The 12,487-nt window shown below is 43.4% G+C and overlaps 1 protein-coding gene across 5 annotated transcripts in view; it reads left to right on the top strand.

The window, feature by feature from the left end:
• The first annotated feature begins 8,415 nt into the window (after nt 1-8,415).
• The window catches only part of CCDC91 (coiled-coil domain containing 91), a 315,195-nt gene continuing 311,123 nt past the window's right edge, over nt 8,416-12,487 (top strand). Inside the window, exons 1-2 of one of the 5 annotated variants that reach the window (XM_077825333.1) lie at nt 8,482-8,548; nt 9,187-9,274. The gene's annotated coding sequence lies outside the window, so the exon portion shown is untranslated. The other 4 variants (XM_077825315.1, XM_077825324.1, XM_077825306.1 and 1 more) reach the window with 4 other exon arrangements.

The following is a 12,487-nucleotide window of genomic DNA, read 5'->3' as shown; positions in this document are numbered from 1 at the left end:
TTTGACCGTGCCTTTTTAAATATAAACACATAGCAACATAGTATCCATTGCAGATACTTCTCCCTCTAAGGAAAGGATGAGAGAACAACCTATTAGAGATGTGAAGTAACATTGCTAATGCATTACTGGAAGGCACTTAGATATTAGGGTGATGAGTGTGGTAATAAGACCCTATATAGAATATAATAGAACCAACTTTGTTCTGTGCTTTTACATTGTCTCACACAATGGGATTCTAGTGACTGACTAGGGCTCCTAGACGGTATAATATTTAAATAATTAAGTCTGAAGTCTTGCAATTAGTTTAGATGGGAAACATAAGATCAGCCTAACTGAAAGGGTATGAGGTAATAGACAAGCTATTTGTTAACTTAATTAAAAGGCTCTAAGGTGACAGGCTATTTGTTGGCATGCTACCTCCAGGTCCTCAAGTGGCTTTTGAAGTGGATTCAGATATTGCTGTGGATCTATAAAAGATTAGCTTCTGGTCTCCTCCCCAAAGACAGTTCAAACTTACTAAAGTACTCTCAATATTGTTCTTTGTGCTTAATCGGGGTGCTGGAACTAGGGGTGTGCCAGCACCCTCTGTCTTGAAGTGGTTTCCATCATATACAGGGTTTACAGTTTTGTCCAATGGCTTTCAGTATCCCCACTATAAAATTTTTTTCAATCCCACTGTGCTTAATAAAAGTGTACAAGAAGGAGATAACTAACATTTATTCAGAGAATATCTTGGCTCCCCTCCTGTAATTTTTCTCCTGTGGACCAGTTAAAATTCCATACCATTTATTTCTATACACCAACCCTGCAAATTCCTGTGAGGTTTTCAGGGGTGAGATGGTATTTCAGTCTTTGTCCATTAAATCTAATCTACTCATCTCTGCCTTGAAACTGACCTCAAGAGTACAAGGTAATTCCAGTTATGTTTTTTGTGACACAGACACTTGCCTACCACAAAGTGGACTGTGTCCATCAATTTATTTCCCATTGGTCACTGAATAGAAGTCATATAGTTAAACGTTCCATTGTTTTTTGAGCTGGACTGGTTTCAAAGATATTATACAGAAGCAAAATGATCTGATCTTACATCCACTAAGAGTGTAGTAACCTTTAATAAAGAGGATTACCCTCATATCTCCCATTGTTTCCAGATATTTCAAAATATGGAATGGAAATACTTGCCACCTTATCAGTACAGCCACTTCTTTGTCAGTCTTAGGGAAATGATACTCTTTCTTTATTATGTTAGCATTTAGATGTGCTGAATTAGCAACATAAGGAAGTCATTGCTGATATTTATTCCATGGAGCATTCTCGTTACTCTTGAAAAAGTAAAAACCCAAATGTCAAGCAATCACATAACATTAGAAGTACAGTTTTATTTGGAAGACCTGCATGTGTGAGTGGCTACATACCTCACAAACAATTATATTGCTGGGTGATATTACCCACATTCATAACCACCTGACTGAATACCATCTGTGGCTGAATCAGTAAAATGTAAAGTGCCAGAGCAGACATGGTCTGTAAATTTCGCTCCCGGAGAGAGACAGCAATAACATTCAGATAAATGAAGAAGTTCATTTGTTTCTACAATTAAATATCATTGACAAATACCTTCTTTGGGTAATTATTGAACTGCCTAGTTTTCATAAACCATGTATTATAAAAGTTACACTTTCATTCTTGTCGCTAAAATTCTACTCGAAGCACAAGTAATTTGCACCTGCAATATTGTTGCCAAACAATAAAATTCATCTTTTGCTAATTGTTTTGCCCAATCTTATTCCAAAAGGTATTTCTCCTAACATCAGTTTCTTATCATAAACAGCAAATAAGTTGTACGGTGCTTCCTTCGGCTGTTACATTTCACAAATGGGACTGATGTGGCCTTAGTAAGCCAGTCTAAGGAGAGGCAAATGAATTTTCATATTTCCTTTCTTTCCTCTAGTTACCCAGAATTGAGGCAGCAGCTAAGTACTGATGATTTGTGCTGATGGTCCATTAAGGATAAATGTAAGACATCCAGTAAAACCGCAATGGTGGAAATATTTGGGGGTGAATTTTTGTTCCCTTGTCTTTGCTTGGAATTCATTCTAATTGAAAATATTCTGAACATTACTGGGGATATTCCCAATGAAATTTCCAAGATTATTTAATCAGTATCTTGTGACAGGATTGCTAAACGAACTTTAAAGAAAAGTTGCAATGGAAATGTCGTAGCAGAGTATTTTCAGATGAAGTAGAGCAAGTCAGCAGGGAAGAGAAATGTCAAAGCAACACCACCTCCTACGCCAGATGGACTACCAACTACAGATCTTTTAAAAAGCACCAGATATAAACAGAGAGCTTTTACTTGACTTAATCAGAAGTAAAGGTTTGTATTACTAAAATCTAAATTTTGAAGGATTGATGTCGAAACTGAAACTTTCTGCCCAGCCAGGCTCTCAGGGTCATTCATGAAATGGTGAAGTATTAGATTTAAGTTAACAGCTTTTGGTTGCTGGAGTGAGACAATCCTTCTCTTCAGTATGTAGATATACAAAAATATCTTCAATTTCTAAAGAGGATGGTTGCTAAATATTGTATCTAAGAAGGGATTTGGGGGCACTTCAAGTTAAAGAAATATGGATTGCATGGTTTATGAAGTTGTTTTCTAGGTTAATCTATCATAGTTTAATGTACATAGAATGAATTTGCATGTCTTTGATTTCTTTGTACAGTCTACATTAGTCAATATAAAGTGACTATTTAGAATGTAATCTTTCATGACACTCCATTAATTACCATGGTCTTAGTCTATCTAAAACTACCTATCAAATATTTTCATCTACTTCCAGGGATGCTGCAACAATTTTTATAGTGGGGGTTCTGAGAGACATTTAATCAAGCTGTAAACCCTGCAAATAATGGAAACCACTTCAAGCCAGAGAGTGCGGCACCACCCTCAGCACCCCTAGTTTCAGCACCTATGTCTACTTCTGTCAGGTATTCATCCCTGGTGTTAACTCTCTTTACATTCGGAATACAGAAGAATTATACGCTGGCTTTTATTTGCATGTGTAAATTGTTTATGTTCTCAATATTCAACAAGGATTGACACACACAAAATTTCATAAGCAACATGAATGGAATATTTCTAGCTCCGATAATGATGTAATATATAAAACAAAAACGATTGCATTATTCTCTGCTGTACCAAGTTCTGACATAGCCCCTTTCCCATAACATACAGCCTAAAACATCTTCACAATAAAAAGAAAAGGAGTACCTGTGGCACCTTAGAGACTAACACGGCTGCTACTCTGAAACTTCACAATAAAGTTTTCATTTAGGTCTTGGACAGTCTGGAAAGTGTTTTTAAATTGTAATGAGCAGGACTTTTTTTTTTTTTTTTTTGCAGATCTTCAAAATGATACAAATAGATTAAAGAAACAGAGTTCTGCAAAGTTTTCAGATATGAAAAATATAAAATTTTGAACTTGTTTATTCCATCAGCAAAAATAACGTGGTAACCCCTAAAGAAATAAAATAACACATTTGTAAAGATGCAAAACTCAAAACACTTTATACTTTTAAGTTTACTGTACTAACCTGAAACATTACTGCTTATCAGCCAGTAATAGAACTTTACTTTTAATACCCCTGAAAAATATAGTTTCCGACATTAACCCAAACACTTTTTAAAGTGAATTTTTGATCCTTACAAAGAGGCCAGCTCGACAGCCCTAATGAATGTCTTCTTCAGTTTACCTAGAGAATAGTAACTGTGACACACCCAGGGTAAGATCCAGATTTATGAATTAGTTGTATCTCCCTGCCCTCTAACCTGGATGCCTATTCATTGCTTTGCTGCTGTAGCCACCACTCCTGATCTGCTCACTCATAGCCTGCAGTGTGCAGTCACTCTCAGCTATATTGTGAAAGTGCTACAGCCAGCCATTCTTGAATTACGCTGCAGGGTCACCCCAACACTCCCAGTCCCAGATTTTCCCCCAGAAATGTGTATCTTGTACTGCCCAGCCCTTCCATGCACAATACATGGTTATATAAAGTTTGTCGTTTTATGAATAAAAATTATATGCAACCCTTGCTGATCCAAAATGGAGTTTCCCAAACACTTCAATTCAAACACACTGGATTAGATAAAACAATGAAACAAGTTTATTAACTACACAGATTTTAAGTGAACACAAGTAACGAGGCATACAAGTCAGAATTGGTTACAAGAAAAATAAAAGTAAAATGCAACTAATGCCCAACTTAACCAACTAGAGTAGCTTCAAAGCAAAGTTTCTCTCACCACATTTTTTAGCACTATTACTGGCTGAACTTCTTTCAGTGAGACTCCCTCTCCCAGTCCAACACTGCTTCTTTTGGCAGGTGTTGTGAATGCCATAAAGAGAAAGAAAAGAAGAGAATATTTGGGGTATCTGCCCTTCCTTTTTATGGTCGTTTTCCTCCTTTGAGAACCCTCTTCAGACAGGCAACATGGTGACAGGCAGACTGTGTGGATGGGAACCCTATGCTGTTTCCTTGCTAAAATGTAGATTTTTTTTTTGCTTCTGTCCCTTTTTTGCTGAATGAATAGCCACTTAGCAGGTGATGGCTCATTTGACCTTGTTTACACCTGATGGAGGCTTCAGTTTGCCCTTTTTCTCCAAGGAAGTAGTCTGGCAACTCCCCAGACTTGGAATACATCTTAATAACACCATACATTGGAATCTTATACTTAACACACAATGCTGGCACACGTGTTTTACCAGGATAATAATGATCAGCTAATTATGAGTTTTCAAATAATACCTCACAAGGCATACTTTGTAAAAAAGTTTATTACAATAGTGTGCAAGGGGTGAACACAGTAACAGGTGTTACTGTGCTGACCTGGAAGGGACCACCTCAAGGTCTCAATGTTGGAAAGTACTTATAGACAGAAAATACAGCTCACTTCCGAGGCCACATTACAACCGTTATCTAATAACTATTTTTGCTTATTACCATTCTGGGCCAGAGTTGAACTGGTCACCCAGGAGTGAACGGTTCTGTAAGTGGGATGGCTTGATTTAAATCATAGATTTTAATTTTGTTTTGCATTTGTACTTCAGTTAGTTTTCTAAAGAACAGTTAATATTCATTGGCTGGTAAACATTAAAACATGGTGAACTGCAACTAAACACAGTCTTTACACTGAACTTGGTACTTTTGGATTTCTAGAAGGATAGACTTGTACACAATGTTTTAAGCAATTATAGAGCTTAACGTACATTTATTAAGATTAGAAAATTGTGAGTGATTCTGTGACAGGATGTACTAGGCTGTTCTTGCTTAGAAGGCATTGCAACCCTGACACACCCAACTGAAAGAAGTGTCATTTGGGAAGAGGGGCAGTGAATTTTGACCTCCAAGCACTGCCTAGAGAAGGCATCCAGGGTACATCTGCACTACACTGTAAATTTGGACTCAGACTCAGGTTTGAACCCAACACGCTCTACCATCTACGCACAAATATGACTTGGGTTAACAAGCCCTCAGGAATTGGGTTCTAGGACCCAACTGGGATGCGGGTGAGCCGAGTCCCCCTGGGACTCGGGTCAAGCCCTGTCATTTTGCAGTATGCATGTGGCTCAAGCCTGGGTCCCCAGACTTGTATCTGGAGATTCCGCCAACACTACCCCAAAATCCCTTAGGCATGCGTTTCTCAGCCCCTCTACCACAAAACTTCCCAATCAATTCTCAGAAACCAGATGCAACCCCACTGTTTTCAAATACAGCTCAAATGCCACTGCCTAGCATTTGCTTTCCACATTGACTGCTCATGTGGAAGCATATTTAACATTCCGTGTCAGCTATGGCCACCGATAGGAAGAACCTTTGCATCAAGCATTCTGGTAGCTGGCCAAAGGAACATAACTGAATTTTGATAAATATCTGGTGCAAGGTGAGCAAGACATCCAACTTCTGTAAGGGTGCAAGAAATGATCATGTGTACAAAGACATTTTAAATAAAACTGAGATGCTGAGGATCTTCCAGACTGCTTATCAGAGCAGAGAGCAAGTCAAATGGTTTAAAATTGACTACAAAGTGGTCAGGGATAGTAATAGCACCTCTGAGAACTCATCTGCTACTTGCCACTTTTACTAGCAATTTGACTGGGTGCTGAGGGTTACAGTGAGCACTGAGTGGTGCATGACAATCTGCTAAGCAGGGACAGCACCCTCATAAGTCTGGAGAAGAGAAGACTGAGGGGGGACTTGATAACAGTTTTCAAGTACGTAAAAGGTTGTTTCAAAAAAATGTTCTCTTTAACCTCTGAGGCTAGGACGAGAAGCAATTGTCCTAAATTGCAGCAAGGGCACTTTAGGTTGGACATTAGGAAAAACTTCCTAATTGCCAGGGTAGTTAAGCACTGGAATAAATTGCCCAGGGAGGTTGTGGACTCTCTGTCATAGGAGATTTTTAAAAGCAGGTTAGACAAACACCTGTCAGGGATAGTCTAGATAATACTTAGTCCTGCCTTGAGTGTAGGGTACTGAATTAGAAGACCTCTCAGGGTCCCTTCTAGTCATATGATAAGAAGAATTGCTTGCTTCTTCTAAAGGGGAGTGCTGGGTGAAGCTGGGGAAGGAGAGTTTCTCCCTTGTCTCAACCACAAATGCTCAGCTCTGGGTCAGAGCCTAACAATCCCATTTCACCTTCAGTTAAAGTGTGTGATATGAACTGTTTATTTTTGTTGTGGAGGGTAAAAGCACAAGTGGCCATTTTGAGATGAATTTCAATTAATTAACAAGGAGCTTGCCGTATGAGATGCTTTGCTTCTTGGTGAGCTCAAACAAAGTCATTTCTTATTTGCTAGATCAATTTTCTACTTGTGATTTGTGTCCAAATGTATTTGGACAGAAATTGGAATTAAATAAGAAACACACAAAACAGCATTTTAAAATAGGCGTTTTTGTTAGTTTGGTGCAATAACGGAGAGGTCTCTGGGACTAATGTGAGGGCGAGAGCAGTAGGGTTCAGTGGGAGAGGTGGAATATTTAAGGAAGGAAGGGGTCTCTGGGGCTAACGAGGGCTTTGGGGGTGAAATACATCAGGACAGATGGGGGATCCTTTGGGCTATAGAGGGGGGCTGGAGGGTAAAGGGGGGGGGGCTGGAAAAGGAAGCTCCTTGGGGTTGGGTACAGCTGGGATGTCCCATGGGATTTGTGTAACTGAGGGGGATGGAGAAGTGGGAGTTATTTGAGGGATGCAGTACTGGGTTAATTTCAAGGGGAGAACCCTAAGGTAGTGGTTGGGGGTATTCTGGGATGGTTCACTGTGGCAGGGAGTGGTAACTATCTCATGGAAAAATGAATAATGCTTAAAAAAATGTGGTACAGATAAAGTGGGATTTATACATTTTTATTTATTTATTGTCAGATGCCATAATTTATTAAAGTAAATGTAATATAATGAAAGAAAACAACAATTTAAATGGATAAAACAGTAAGAAGTTAATGGAGCTATAGCTATGCCTCGCTTACCGCGAGGGCATCTCCGCTCCTCACAGCCACTATGCAAACTACATTGGCATGAGTCTTTAGATCATCCCTCTTCCAGGGTGGGTTGGTCCCCAACATCTGTTGGCTCCTTGACCCCTTTCCTGCAACTGCCTACAGGCTTCCTGCCAAGAGTGCTGCTTGGCCGCGCTCAGGAGAGGCAGCAATATGGACAACGTTGACTGCCACCTGAAGCCCCAGCCCTTGTTGTATCCCCAGCCAGTGGCCCCCTGCACCTCAGAACCAGGCCCCGCAAGAGAAGCTGGGTGCATCGTTGCTCCCCCCCACCCCATTTCACTTTACTCACACCGCCATGACAGATGTTCCCACGTACCCACTACAGCTGTCCCGTGTCCCACACCCGGCCAGCCCCGCTGCTGGCCAGCACAGCGCGGGCTGGGGGTGAAGGGACGTGACAAGGGTGTTCATCCCAGTCACCTCCCGCTAGTCCCCTGCTTTAGCGGGGCCCGCAGCGTTGCGCCGGGGCTAAGGGCGCTGCCCGGCAGGGAGGCGGCGCGTCTCGCGCTACCACGGCTGCGGGGGGGGGGACCCAGGTGACACAAGTGGCGCGGGCCCCACCCCAGCGCCCGCATCCCACCGACCTCGTGGGCAGCCCCCTCGGAGGCGCCGAGGCGTCGACTCAACCCCGCCTTCGCGGGCCCCGCAGGCAGCGGCTGCCCGTCATTAGCAGGCGGCGGCGGCGGCGGCGCCTGGGGAAACGGGGGGGAGGGGCTATCCGCGCGCTCCAGGTACTGCCCGCCGCTTCCCTGGGCCCGCCAGCTCCAACCGGCTCCGAACGCGCGCGGGACCCCCGAGCCTGGCTCCCAACGCCACGTGACCGGCAGGAGGCGGAGCAACGCGAAAGCCACATCCGGGTGAGAGGCTGCTCTCCGTGTGCGTGCCTAAGGGTGAGAGCGGGTCGCCCGCGTGAGAGGGAAGGGTGGCGTTTCCCGGGAAGGTGGCCACCGCAGCAGTTGCGTCACCTGGGGCAGCTGTACTGAGTAGTGACGTACGTACGTACGCACGCAGGTAGACACGTATGCCCGGCTCAGGACAGGGGAAGCGGGGGTGGGGGAGGACATTTGGAGTGAATCACCTTCGGCGACAGGTAATAGAACGTTCGGAACGTTCTAAATACCAGCGGTTTCAGCGGCTCCGAAGGTGTGGGGGGAGGGTAGTTTCTTAGGCAGGCGGGTGAGGCCAGTCCCTGCCTCTTGGCTGGGAACCTGTTCGCCCCTTGGGTTGGCTCTGCTGAGTTCAGTTTGCCAGGCGCTTCAGTGGGGGAGTTCAACAGCTCCCTGAGCAGCCTGGCTGAGCCTGAAGGGGGTGTGAGGTACCCCAGCTCACTGGCCCCCTCCCTCTCCCACAGCTGGGGCAGGGGTTGGGGAGGCACCTGCAGGGCACGAGCCTAGCTGCTGTTGCAGGTGATGGCTTCAGGAGGGCTGGTCTCCCGTTCCTGTCCATTTCTGCAACAGGGTGCTGTGCCCCCGCCTACTAGTGCTGCCAAGGACCCCACGCCAGGGCAGGTATGCCCCTGGTTCTCACAGACCACATGGAGGAAGGGCGGTTACCCAGTGAGGTTGACAGTATTTCACTGCAACTGCAAAATCCTTCATCCCCCTGTGCCTTAAAATTAATATTCCTCAGTGTGGAAGAGTGGTTACAGTGGTAGCCTGGGAGTCTGGAGACCTGGGTTTAATTTCCTGCTCTGCCACAGACTTCCCTGCGTGACCTGGTATGACTCCCTTTGTCTTTCTGTGTCTGTGTTCCCTCTCTGTAAAGCGTGGATAATTGTATGTACTTCACAGAGGTGTTGTGAGGATGCACACTAAAGGCTGCGAGGTGCTCAGATACTGTGGTAATGGGCCCTTCTTCCCTACTCAGAATACTGATAGCTGGCAGTTTGTCTGTTTCCTTGAAATATTATTTTAGTGCAGAAGGTGATGGTGGCCTTGAGGCATCAATTTCCCTATTGGTGGAATGGGTGGGGCTAAAATGAGTGACAAATCTACTATGGCAAATAGGGAACTTCCCTACCACATGGTGGGTAGGATGGTAGGTGCTAAAGCCATCAATTTATGAAGACTTTGTTGAAGAAGTAGATTTTTAGAATTTAAGATAGAGAACCGTTACTCGCCAACGTGTCTGCTGAGGGATGTTTATAATACCCCAGTCCATAGTAGCAAAGTGAGGCTATCAAGATCCTGGTCAGTTTTGCTCCTGTTCAGGATAGCTGTGAAACTGCCAATGATCATGTCAATTTCACTTTGTTGCTAGTTAGCACTGCTACCAGTAGCAGAGACCTTCCCTAAAGCTTGCAAGCAGTGGCAAACGGGCCTATGGGAGTGGCAGAATAATCAGGAGGTTCTGGTTGCGGAAGATGAAGTCAATTCGGTAATGCTTCAGCCAACCAGTATTTTCACTTCTGAGTGTTGGCTTCCTAGTGAAGTGACTCTCAACAGACTGGTAATGATTTTTGGTCTCTAAAGGCAGAATATTCCAGTCCTTTACTTACATTTACGTATCAATATCTGACCTTAACTGCTGCCCTTGGAACTTCCCTCTCACTTCTTTTTGACTCTGTCTTCAGTCATGGCTCTTCTCTCTGGACTACTTTGCTTGCCTTGTGGGTATTCTTTCCAATGTCTCTGTCCAGTCCAGATTAGAAATATATTGTTTGGTAGTTTGCCTCAATGCTTCAGTGTGGTTTTAGTCAGCACCCATATTTCAGTACTTCTATGACCAGTTTTCAGCACTTCAGTTCTTGTCTTTGTGCTTCAGTGCCTGTTTTTGAGCACTTTGTTGCCTGTCTCCATGGTTAGTTCAGAGTATTTTGATGCCAAGTTTTTCCAAGATGTTTTGCACTCAGGTGTCTGTATTGTTGATGTTTCCATGGTTGGCTTTATCACATCAGTGCTTATGGGTAAGTACTTAAGCACCAGTTGGCGCAAGTGGTTTTGGTATTTGTTTGTATTGTTTTTACTCAGTTTCCTCAACTGTTAAGGCAGAAAGATGACTGTTGAGACACTTTAGCGGCTTCAAAGGCTATCTGAATGGTAGAACCAGATCAGTTGTGAATGAGTATGTCTGCTGTGCTGCATTTACAGTTTAACGAGCAAGTACAGAGGTGTCCAGTGTGCAAGCATTTGCCACTTTGGTAATGAGGAAACATGGAGAACATCTTCTTTTCAAGGCATCCTAGGGAAACGCCCCAAAGTCTGGCACAAAGTCATCCTAGACTGCTTCAAAAGGGAAGCTGCTGAGTACAGTGTGTTTGTACCATCTGCATCAACACAAACCTAGCTTCCTCCTGATATGTCCTTGAAAGTAGGTTCACCAACAAAAAGCCCTGTGCTGCCACTCTGATAAGGGTATGTCTTCACTACCCGCTGGATCGGCGGGCAGAGATCGATCCAGCGGGGATAGATTTATTGTGTCTACTCTAGATGCGATAAATCGACCCCCGAGCGCTCTCCCGTCGACTCCTGTACTCTAGCGCTGCGAGTGGTGCAGGCGGAGTCGACAGAGGAGTGGCAGCAGTTGACTCACCGCGGTGAAGACACCACGATAAGTCAGTTTAAGTACATTGACCTAAGTACGTTGACTTCAGCTACGTTATTCAAGTAGCTGAAGTTGCGTAACTTAGATTGATCCCCCCACAGTGTAGACCAGGACAGTATATGCCAGAACTTTGAGACTTCAGGTCTCAATGTTGAAATCTTTGATGCTGAGTTCTCATGTACCTGATGAGGTGGATCCTTGACACAAGAGATTGAGGTAGGGGGTGTTGAGAGAGAAACCACTACTTTCTTCTGACACACTGCAGTCATATTCCTGTAATCCAGTCAGCTCTGCTTCTGGAGTTACTGCTGATGTGTATTCCCACCTTGGGGGATAAAACAGTGATTCATGATATTACTATATGCTACAAGGCTGACATTTTTCCAATAACAGCTTTGAGGCATTCCTCTTGTCCTTCACTTGTCTGGAGCTCTCAGAGCAGTTTGAATCCTTTTTATATGAAAGTTGATACCTGCTCCTGTGGAGTTTCCTCCTTGGCACATAAAGCTCCGGCTTTGATGCCAGCCCCTTCGTGCCTCTTATGTTGGGATTCCGGCACAATGACTGCTAGAACTTGATGAAGCCTTTGTGATGTTCCAGGTCCTTCCATTGAGTAGACAATTTCAGATGCTTGTGTGGTGTAAGTTGAGGTTCAGGAGGAAAAATATAACTAGATGGAGTCATAAGTGCCAGAGGATTCCTCTGATGCTAAATGTAAACCAAGGCAGAAAAGCAACTGGATAACAACCTTCCGGGCAGGATTCAGCATTCTCCCAATTTTTACAGAAGCTGCTAAGACATCTAAGTTTGATGTCTCTGAGGAGTTGGCTGATTCTTACTGCCTTTGTGAAAGTCATCTGCCAGAAGGACTTAAAACAGCAACTGGAAAAAGTTTGTGGTGTGGTGCAGACCAACCCCCATTAACTTCCAAACTTGTATTGCATAAATATTTCTTGTCACATTCTTCAACTGAGTCTATCCAAATTTATTTGACAGCTATATCAGCCTATTGTGCACTAGTAGATAAGTGTTTCTGTAGATCTTTATTGTCAGATTCATTCAGGGCTTGATCCTTTTTCAAATGCCTATATTAAAAAGCTCCTTCCATCATTGAGTATTAATGTGGTGTTGATGAAACTCCTTTTGAACTCGTTTCTTACTTGAAGGGTCTTATTTCTGGTGCGTGATCTCCATTTTATAGCGTGAATGAGTTTAATACACTTTCATACATTTATTTCTTTTAGAATAGCAAAATTTATGAATGTTTTGTATTTGTTCGCATCTGTCATAAATATAAAGGGAAGGGTAAACCCCTTTGAAATCCCTCCTGGCCAGGGGAAAGCTCCTCTCACCTGTAAAGGGTTAAGAAGCTAAAGGTAACCTTGCT

This window comes from Eretmochelys imbricata, chromosome 1 (genome assembly GCF_965152235.1).
Source record: "Eretmochelys imbricata isolate rEreImb1 chromosome 1, rEreImb1.hap1, whole genome shotgun sequence".
Classification (NCBI taxonomy): Eukaryota; Metazoa; Chordata; order Testudines; family Cheloniidae; genus Eretmochelys; species Eretmochelys imbricata.
This window is presented reverse-complemented; position numbering and strand designations above follow the sequence as displayed.